Raw genomic sequence first — 10,607 nt, 5'->3', positions numbered from 1 at the left:
TCAGAGTCCCAGAGACTTCTGCAAGATCTGACTGGCAGTCTTGTAAAACTGCTTCCAGTCACCTCACATTTTGGAAGCATCCACATTAGCTCCACTTTCATCACTGGGCTCCGCCAGAATGCCCGTCACTCACAGCAGGATCTTTTCCACACTCAGCCAGGGGCTCCCCATCTCAGAGCCTCTCTTGAAGCCTATGGGGTCATCACCCGGTTTGTGGAGGATGGAGATGCAAACTCTGCCAGTCCCGGTAGATGCTGGGATGGAACATCTCGCAAGTGAACCTCATCTTGGGAAGATTCAGTGGTAGTCAGGTGGGAAACAAACTCAAGGTAGCAGGAAAAACACCAAACTCAAAAACAGGTATCTTCAGGGCCCATGATCAATACCTCCCTTTCAAAAAAAAAAAATTCTCTTCATTCATGGGGCCTGAATTCCTTCTGGAGGATTCTGGGTTAGTTGCTTGTACTTGTCCATCAGCCTCTTGAGCGCTATCCCTGCCACGTCACCAGTAGCTGTGATGGCCGCTTTGCCTTGCTTGCAAGATGACTCTGGGATATGCCAATCTTTCTTGAGAGAGCATTATATCCTATTTATATAAGCAAGAACTCTAAAATTCAAATAATTTGCTCAGATTATATAATTTTTATTTGGAAAATCTGGAGATTAAATTGGCTTCCTGACTCCAAAGTCCAAGAGCTTTCTACAGACCAAATACTTTGTGCAAACTACCGCCCATCTGGCTATTACTCTTTAGTCTATCTGAAAAATATTTATTTTTAAAAATGACTTTACTGCTTATGTAAAAATAAAATCTTTGCTCTAAAAATTAAGAAAAAAGAAAGTACAAGGAAAATATAAAATATTACCTTCACACTGTCATCAGGGATAATTACTGTCATCAATCTGTGATCATTAGTCTTATATGGGTTACTCTGAAAATTTTCCTTTCCTCTAATTTCCAAGATTGATAAAATTTACCACAATGGATTGACTTGCTTATGTCAAAATTTAAGACACTACGATAACCCCACTATCTCACTCCCCATACCAGCAAGTTATACTCAACTGTGTTTGAAAATACATCAGATCTGCCTGGGGTGCAGTGGTGCACTTGTAATCCCAGTGACTTGGAAGGCTGAGGTCAGAGGACGAAAAATTCAAGGCAAGCCTAGGCAACTTCGAGAAAGCCTGACTTAAAATAAAAATTTAAAAGGACACACACACAAAAAAAGGAAAATGTATTCATACCTGACAACTTCTCTCACCTTTAGATGGTCAACCACTGAGATCATAGGCCAGATCACCACGTTTCTTGCTTAGATAGTGACCATAGTCTCCCTGCTTCTATTGTGATTTATTCTCTACATACTATCCAGAGTGTTTTTAAAAAGAGAAATAAAAAATTCCCCCACAAAATACTCAGTGACTCCATAAAGGTCCAGTAAACAATCACAATGAACTTTCTATTCCTTGAACATATTAAGCTTATTTCCACTCTGGTGCATTTACATTTGCTATTTTCTCTGCTAGAAATGTTCTTCTAAATTTTTTTCATAGTTTTCCCTTCCTACTATTCAAATACCATCACTTTATAAAGGCTAGTCTTGATATCTTTATCAAAACTTGACCCCAGCTGCTACTCCTTATCATTCTATACCCCTTGACTTGATTCTTCTTTATCATACTTATTATCTGAAAGTATACTATGTATTTATTTTTAATTTTGTGTCTATATCCCCTACTAAAATGTCAATGGCATGAAGGCAAGGATTACTGCCTGCGTTTTCCACTGCTCTGCCTTCAATGCGTAGGTGCTTAATAAATATTTGTTGAGTGAATGACTTATTTGCCTTGGGATTAGAAGTCTGGCCAGTGCAGGAATCTGGAGACCAAGGAAGCCATGTGAGAAGAGAGTAGAGAGTACACTTGGCAAGGAATTCAGATTTTATTCCAAGAGTTAGAGAAATGGAGTGAAATTAAAACCTTTGCAATCTAATGACTCTGGATTTGTTAGTCTTTTAATTATCATTATCATCATCATCATCATCATCATCACCATTATCATTATTTTGCAATACTGGGGACTGAACCCAAGGGCACTCTATCACTGAGCTACATTCCCAGCCCTTTTTATTATTTTATTTTGAGATAGAGTCTTGCTAAATAATTGGCCTCAAAATTGTGATTCTCTTGCTTCAGCCTCCTGAGTTGCTAGAATTACAGGTATGTGTCACCATGCCCAGTTCACATTATGTTTACATTTTCAGTATTGTAACATTTACATTCAGTTCTCTCCATGATTCTCAGAGTTGTTTAGCTTTTACTTTTAAAATAATATAATGTTTATAATCATTTTTTTAGAGTGGCTTCCCTTCTTTCCTTCCTTTCCTTTTCTCTTTGTGTTCTTTCAGAAGAGAAACTAATATAATTGTTTTCCATCATCACTTGTTATTTCCATCTAACATGTTAAATAGGAAATTTGTAGAGAAGAAACAAGAGTCTCAAAGAATGTAATTCAAATATGTGTCCACTGGCCATATGTCATAAAAATCAAGTCTGTTGGCATCTCTCTGTGTTGTACTGGTTTTTAGAGAACTTTTGTGGTCCTTAAGAAAAATTAAAAAAAACAACAACAGTATACTGAAGAGATAGCTGAATGTGCATATTCATTGCAGCATTGTTTACAAAAGTGAAGATATGGAAACAACCTAAATGTGCATCAGTGGAAAAACAGATAAAGAAAATGTGGTATGTATACATGATGGAATACTATACAACCTTTAAAAAGAAGAAAATCCTGATGTCTGTGACAATATGGATGAACCTGAAGGGCATTATGTTTAGTGAAACAAGCCAAACACAGACAAATACCACATGATCTCACTCACATGGGGAACCTAAAAATTAAGTCAAACTCATAGAAGAGGAGAGCAAATAGTGGTAATCAAGTATTTGAGAAGGCAGATGGACAAAGACTGACATCAAAGGACACAAAGTTTCAGTTGGACAGAAGGATTAGTTTTAATGATTTGTTGCATAGCATGGTACCTATAATTAATAATAACAAATTGTATGCGTCAAAATTTCTAAGAGTAGATTTTAAATGTTTTTAATGAAAAAATGAGAGTAGGTGAGGTGATGAATATTATTTTGACTTAATGTATACATATCTCAAAATGTCATACTGTATCCATAAATATATACACTTATTATTTTTCAATTAAATATTTTATATTTTATTATGGTTTGGATAGGAAGAGTCTCCCAGAAGCTCCTATATTAATGCACAGATGCTCAGAGGTGAATTTATTGGATTGTGAGAGCTGTAACCTCATTAGTCCATCGTAGTTGGAATGGACTGAGTGGTAACTGTAGGCAGGTGGGGTGTGGCTGGAGGCATGCCCCAGAAACATGCATCTGCCTTGGGGCCTTCTCCCTCTTTCTGAATCCTAGCTGCCACAAATAGAGCAGTATTCCTCCACCATGCCCTTGTGCCATGATGTTCTGCCTCATCTTGGACCTGGAGCAATGAAATCAGACCACCGTGGACTGAACTTCTGCTATTGTAATCCAAGATAAATTTTTACTCTTCTAAGTTGTTCTTGTCGAGAATTTTCACCACAGCCATGCATATATGTGTATGTATGCATAAAATCCATGTCCTGCTAAAACTTTAAAATTCACTTCATTTGGCATTCTTTATTAGTTTTGTTTGGTAACATTTTCTTGTTTTAGTGAAGGTGGGAATTTCTTTTTAATTTTTTGTTCTTTTATTTCACCAAGAATTGGAAGTGAATTCAAAATGCCATCCCCTTTTTAGAAACTATCTTTAGCTCAAAATTTCTGGACTATTCTTGAGTATTTTTTCGCCTCTAAATGTAGTCCTGAGAAATCCTTTTGTGGTTTCTTCCATTTTTTGCATCTTTCCCAGCTGGATTTTCCAATACGTTTTAAAATAGCTTTCTTCTTCTCTCGAGATAATCCTCCCCACTCCACTCTCATTCCCCACAGTGTCTGTTCCAGTCATGTTTCACCTTGCAGTAACAGTTTTGTATAAACTATACAGTGCTACGCATATGTTATTCTTAGTTGTATTTCTTAGTTTCTTATTATCTATGCTAATATTATTTCTATCCCCCTTTCTAAGCTGTTCTTTAAGATCCTCAAATGCAACCTGTTTGAATCCAAATGCAGCATCTCTTTTCCTGTAGCTGCTCCTCTAGGAAATGGCACCACCTGTTGTCCAAGTCAAAAACATGGGAGCCATTCTAAATTCTTCTCACATCCTTCCCAGATTTACTCACTCTCTATCCCTTCTTGGTTTTCTTTTGAGAGCCTCACCAATGCCTCTCATTCATTCTTGCCTAGATCATGGAACAGCCTCCCATTATCTTCCTACCTGAGATTTCTACCACACATCTCACAGCAACCATCATGATCTTTCTTTCTTCTCTTACTTGGCCCTTGATTCCTCCACTCAGATTCTTTATTAGTTCTCCATTCTCCAAGGTAAGTCCATGCTTCTTTTCCTGGCAGAGGCCCTACACAGTCTGATGTTTACTGCCTTTCCATTGTTGGCTCCCGTCCTTCTCCCTAGTATACTTCCTTCCTCCTCTTCTTACCCAGCATCTTGCAATCTTTAAAAAGCCTGAGTTTTTAATTTCTCCTCCATCTCCAGTTGGCTGAGACTTACTTGTGTTTCAAAAATAAATCCAAGCATCATTTTTTTATAAAACTTTCCTGTCACTTGCCCTGTTCTGATTTCAGTATCCTTCCTTGGGTTTCCATAAAACTCTGTATACTTCTCCACAAACATCACTTTATGTTATTATTGTTAGCTTAGTTGTTTCTCTTCAATGATTAAAATATGAAGGTTCTTAAGGACAGAATGATATCTTATTTGTTTCTGGATTTCCAGTTCCTACCCTGGCATATACCTGATGTTCCTACTTGGCATATAACAGATATTCATGTTGAAAGGCAATAACAAATAATAGCTATCTCTGCTTTTACATTTTGATGATTTTAGAATCGGACAGGAAGTGGCTATTTGGAATTCCAGAAACCTAGACTCTTCCATATGCTCCTACTAATCCTCATTCCAACAGGGCAATCATTGGTTAGGTGACATGTTGACTCTGATTGCCCTCTAGCCAATGGGAAGCATGCATGGCATGAACTCTGACTCCATTCTGTGTACCAATGTTGCCTAATTTGTAAATAGTCTGTTCCTGTGCAATCATCCTAGTCAGGAGAAAAGTAGTTTTTTTGGAGTTTAAAAAAACTAATGTGATGTGTGTTTACTGATATGACTTCAATGAAGATATCAGAGTATCAGGCAGAAGGTTAACTGGAAAAGACCCTAAATGGTCATTTGGTCATAAAAGCTTGCTTTCTCATTTTTACTTTTTAAAAAAAAAATTTCCTTAAAAATTATCTGTATACTTACTGAAATTGGTAATACATACACATGATATACAATACAAAAAATGAACAAAAGGGTATAAAGTTAAAATAAGTTTATCTTTTTTTCCTATACTGACTTACCCGGTCGCTTTTTTGATATAATCACTATTATCAGCAATGACATATCCCCAAGAATATATCTTCTGGATTAAAAGAAAAAGTTATACACAATCTCCAATGTTTTCACACAAGTGGGAACACTCTACAGTGTTCTGTAGTTGCTTAGTATTCCATTTTACAGAAATATCAGAATTTTTAGTCTTTTTAAATGAACATCTTTTTAAATAAAGATTTTTCTAGTCTTCAAATATAAAAATATTGCCAGGTGTGTTGGCACACACCTATAACTCCAGTGACTTGGGAGATTGAGGCAGAAGGATCAAAAGTTCAAGGCTAGCCTCATTAACTTAGCTTTTATGTATCTATACCTATACCTATATCTATAATAAAAAGGACTGAAGATGTTATATATGTATTCTTGCCAATAGTGTCAATTGTTATAACCTCTTCATACATCAATGTGGCAGTATCTATTAAAATTCAAGACATTCAACTTAAAGAGCATTTCACTACTAGAAATTTATCCTTTATGTATATTTTTCCTAAAATAAGACTATCATTGCAACAATTTTTTTGAGGGGGTACTATAGATTGAAATCAGGGGCATGCTACACTGAGCTATATCTTCAGTCCTTTTTATTTTTTTGAGACAGGGTCTTGTTAAGTAGTTGAGACTGCCTCAAACTTGTGATCCTCCTGCCTCAGCCTTCAAGTAGCTGGGATTGTAAACATGCACCACTGCACACAGCTAGTTTTCATTTCATATAGTATAGTGATTGTTTTTTTAAAAAATATAAATTGTATTCCAACTAGTGTATATATCTTCTATTTTGCAATAGTACTGAAGTTAAGTTTTGTGTTTTCCATGTATCAAAGTACAAATTTTACCTTCATCTTTAAAATTTTCTATCTCTTGCTACTTTTTTTCTAATTCTAGTTGAATAACACCAGTAATGGAAGATAGGCTTATCTTTTTTTCTGATATTAATGGAAATGTTTGCAGTATTCCATCAATAAACATGATTTGGGAAATATCTTTTTTCTGCCTAAGGAGGTATTCATCTATTCCTATTTTATTAAAGGTTAAAAAAATAAAAACTGAATGTTGGATGTTATTGATAGCATTTTCTGTACAAATGAAATGATAATGTATCCCTCCTCCCCATTCTATCTAAATGGTGAATTTTCTCAAGGTATATTTTCTGGTGTTGACTAGTGTCATGTTCCTGATTCTATTCTCAGGTTAGTGGTATAGCATTTTTAATATTATGCTTCATTTATGTGTTGATAGACCTTTGCATTGATATTTTTAGATTGGTGACTCTGTTTTTGCAGTACTTGGGTCAGGTTTGGTAGCTTTTCTTCCTCCTCTATGCTGTGGAACTGTTTAAATATAAAGCCCACACCCTTAGTCACTACAGAAGACTGACTACATCCCTAGTGTGTATGTAAACACTTTGATCAACGCTAAGTGCTTTACAAATTTTAACTGTCAGGAGTAGTGATATTTCAAATTTCTTGAGTATGTAGGGTCCTAGGAGGAGAGAATTTGAATTAAAGGCAATGAAATGTGGCGTGATGACCCTAGAACTGCAGTCACTTTTCCAGTTCTTCCCTTTTATTAATCTGTCATGAAAAATCAGATATTTGAGATTCTTATTAATGGAAATCACTATTCATTTAATACCTTTGCCAGGAGAGTAGGAAGGGATCTTGGAAGCTCTACGTCAGCCTCCCCCATTTTAGGAAGGCAACAGAGGTGACACACTTTGATCTTGTGTTTTTTTCTGTGACTCTAGCATGCCTCGCTTCCAGCAACAGAACTGAGAAGCCTCTACCAGGTCCCACAAAACCTTCTATCCCTTGCAGCTTTCTCAAATACAGCTCACCTTGGGGATGATATAGGGTCTGAATTTCGTGTCTCAGATAGTAGCATGGGGCAGATCAGAAGGAAGGAGGGTTATTATCTTTGTAACTTGTGCAACACAGCCTCTGTATAGGCAGCTTTATCTTGTTCTTCATATTGGGGATTTGCATTCAATCATGTGATCAATTCTTCATGAAATTTGGTTGCAAAGATACAAACTATGAGTAGGTTGCATTCCTCAGAGACCTTGAAATGCCCTAAAAAAGCTTTCAAGGTGTGACCAAAAGTAGAAATGGGTCAAGGGTCAAAGGGCAGCCCATTGTTCTAATCCTGCTTGAATTTTTACTCACTATTTTGCTGGAAATAATAAAGACTTTGTTGAAGGAAACAAAGGTTGAAATAGGTATGTCCTTAGTCTCCTGTCTTAATAGTTTCACTCTGAACAGGTGAAGAAAGGAATTACGTGGCAGGGATTATGGCTTATCTCATGATTTCTAGAAAGCAGAAATAGCAGGAAAATGTTTAATCCTCACTCTAGTAGGAGCATCTTCTTTGTCAGTCATCCACTCTCCTGTGTTTTGTAGGAATGACAAATAGAATTTTTTTAAAGCAATGTAAACAGTGACTTCTTACAGTCTGCTCTGAGAATAGGTTTAAGATTATCTGGCTACTACACTTTCATTTCTGAATTTAAATATCCGTGCTAAAAATCTCCATTGGGGAGTTTGGTCAATTTTCAAGGTAGGGAAATTGGACGAAGTCTGCAAGATAAAATAACTTGTTTGATCACCTAGATTAGTTCTTGACATACAGTAAGTACTTAATATCTGAATGACTAAATATCTTGAAAGATTAAAATCAAAATGTAAGGTGTGCCCATCTGATCTTCAAGTTAACAAACATTCATATTGTCCTTTAGAAAATGTATAGAAAATCACCAACTCTAGCTCATATTTAATAAGTTTTCATTTATAAGTTTAGTAAATGTAATAAATGGATACAAAACAAAAACCCCCAAAACCAAAAATAAAATAACAGAGGTCATACAGCCAGGTATTGGCAGACCCAAATGTGATTCCAACACCAAATCCTATAAATGAACCTTCCAGAGCACACCCTCTATTTCCTCCAACTAGCTAAAGTTTCCACCACCCACCTCCCAATAATGCCATCATCTATGAATCCATCAATGGATTAACACATTGATGATGTCAGAGGCTTCATGATCTGAATGCTTCCCAAAAGCCCCACTGTCAGTGTAGGTGGTCAGAAAGAAATGAGTAGGGATTGGAGAAAGGAGAACCAAGGGCAGGGGGCAGCTATCAAAGGACCCTGGACAGGCAACTGACCCACCTTCTCCACATTACATAAAAGACACCATCACCCTCCTCTGTAGATTAACAGGAACACACATTCTTCAGGTGAGCATGAGCCCATGATCCACACCAAAGGTCAGTTGACCACCTCACAATAACCTTCTGTTGACCACCTCACAATAATCTTCTGTTGGAGGCTCTAGATTAGAAAAAGCAAAATAATCCCTTGTGCAGGTCCATGCCCTAAATTCTCATGATGCAGGCAGATGTGTTCCCACATGAGGGCAGCAGTTGCACATGTACCAGCCTGAAAAGTAGTGTCTACCTGATGCTCCAGTTCCTGCCAGTCCCAAGTTCCCAACTCCTTGTTCTAACAAAAACCCAACTGTTTTGGGTCAACAGGTCCTAAGCCAATTTGCCTGTTCTGCTCTCCAGGAGCATAGCTTCACTTTCTCTTGCAAGAAACCTGCTCCAAATGCTCTCTCTGCCTCCTATTTCTGAGTTGGGGTATTGACCTAATCTCTTCCCATTCCTCTGCTTTTATTGGTGCATTACAGTTATGCATAAGAGTTGGGTTCATTTTTACATAACCACACATGCATGGAGTCTAATTTATAACATTTCAGTCCCAGATCTCCATCTCCTTCTCTTTCTTCTTTCTTCCTCCTATCCCCCTTCTTCTATTCTACTGGTCTTCCTTCCACTCATTTACTTTTAATTAGTGCTTTTTAGAAATACATAAAGGTGGAATTCACCGTGGTATAGCTAAAGTTTATCTTTACATATTTAAAGTATTTATTTAAAGTTTAACCATTTTAAAGGTGCTAGAGTGATATTTGTCCTAGGAGAGCAAATATTCCAACTTTTATTGCCCTATAGGCTCTTGTCTCTTTCTCTAGATTCAAAGTTTCATGCTTGCCCTGAAAACTCAGTTATTTTATGGGTTAATTTAACATTGAACGGCTTTTAGGTTTTTTTTTCCCTTTCTTTCTTGTATGGGTGGTAAAGCATTGTTCTTCCAGTGGTTTACTTCTTCAAATTAAAATTTTAAGTCCTCAAACTATATACTAAAATATTCACAAATTTGAATGTTTTCTGACAATGTGAATATTTTATGCAAACAGTATCAGTTTTCTTTTTTTTTTATTGGTTGTTCACAACATTACAAAGCTCTTGACATATCATATTTCATACATTAGATTCAAGTGGGTTATGAACTCCCATTTTTACCCCAAATACAGATTGCAGAATCACATCGGTTACACATCCACATTTTTACATAATGCCATATTAGTAACTGTTGTATTCTGCTACCTTTCCTATCCTCTACTATCCTCCCTCCCCTCCCCTCCCATCTTCTCTCAATATCCCATCTACTGTAATTCATTTCTCTCCTTGTTTATTTTCCCATTCCCCTCACAACCTCTTATATGTAATTTTGTATAACAATGAGGGTCTCCCTCCATTTCCATGCAATTTCCCTTTTGTCTCCCTTTCCCTCCCACCTCATGTCTCTGTTTAATGTTAATCTTTTTCTCCTGCTCTTCCTCCCTGCTCTATTCTTAGTTGCTCTCATTATATCAAAGAAGACATTTGGCATTTGTTTTTTAGGGATTGGCTAGCTTTACTTAGCATAATCTGCTCTAGTGCCATCCATTTTCCTGCAAATTCCTCGATTTTATCATTTTTTAGTGCTGTGTAATACTCCATGGTGTATAAATGCCACATTTATATTCCATGGTGTATAAATGCCACTGGTTCCACAGTCTAGCTATTGTGAATTGTGCTGCTATGAACATTGATGTGGCAGTATCCCTGTAGTGCGCTCTTTTAAGGTCTTCAGGGAATAGTCCGAGAAGGGCAATAGCTGGGTCAAATGGTGGTTCTATTCCCAGCTT

The 10,607-nt window shown here is 36.8% G+C and overlaps 1 pseudogene; it reads right to left on the bottom strand.

Moving 5' to 3' along the window:
- LOC101956977 (ubiquitin-conjugating enzyme E2 G2 pseudogene) lies at positions 1–554 on the bottom strand (annotated as a pseudogene).
- Positions 555–10,607: the final 10,053 nt, after the last annotated feature.

This window comes from Ictidomys tridecemlineatus, chromosome 1 (genome assembly GCF_052094955.1).
Source record: "Ictidomys tridecemlineatus isolate mIctTri1 chromosome 1, mIctTri1.hap1, whole genome shotgun sequence".
Lineage (NCBI taxonomy): Eukaryota > Metazoa > Chordata > Mammalia > Rodentia > Sciuridae > Ictidomys > Ictidomys tridecemlineatus.
Note: the sequence above shows the minus strand (reverse complement) of the source record. Positions and strands in the feature narration are given on the sequence as shown.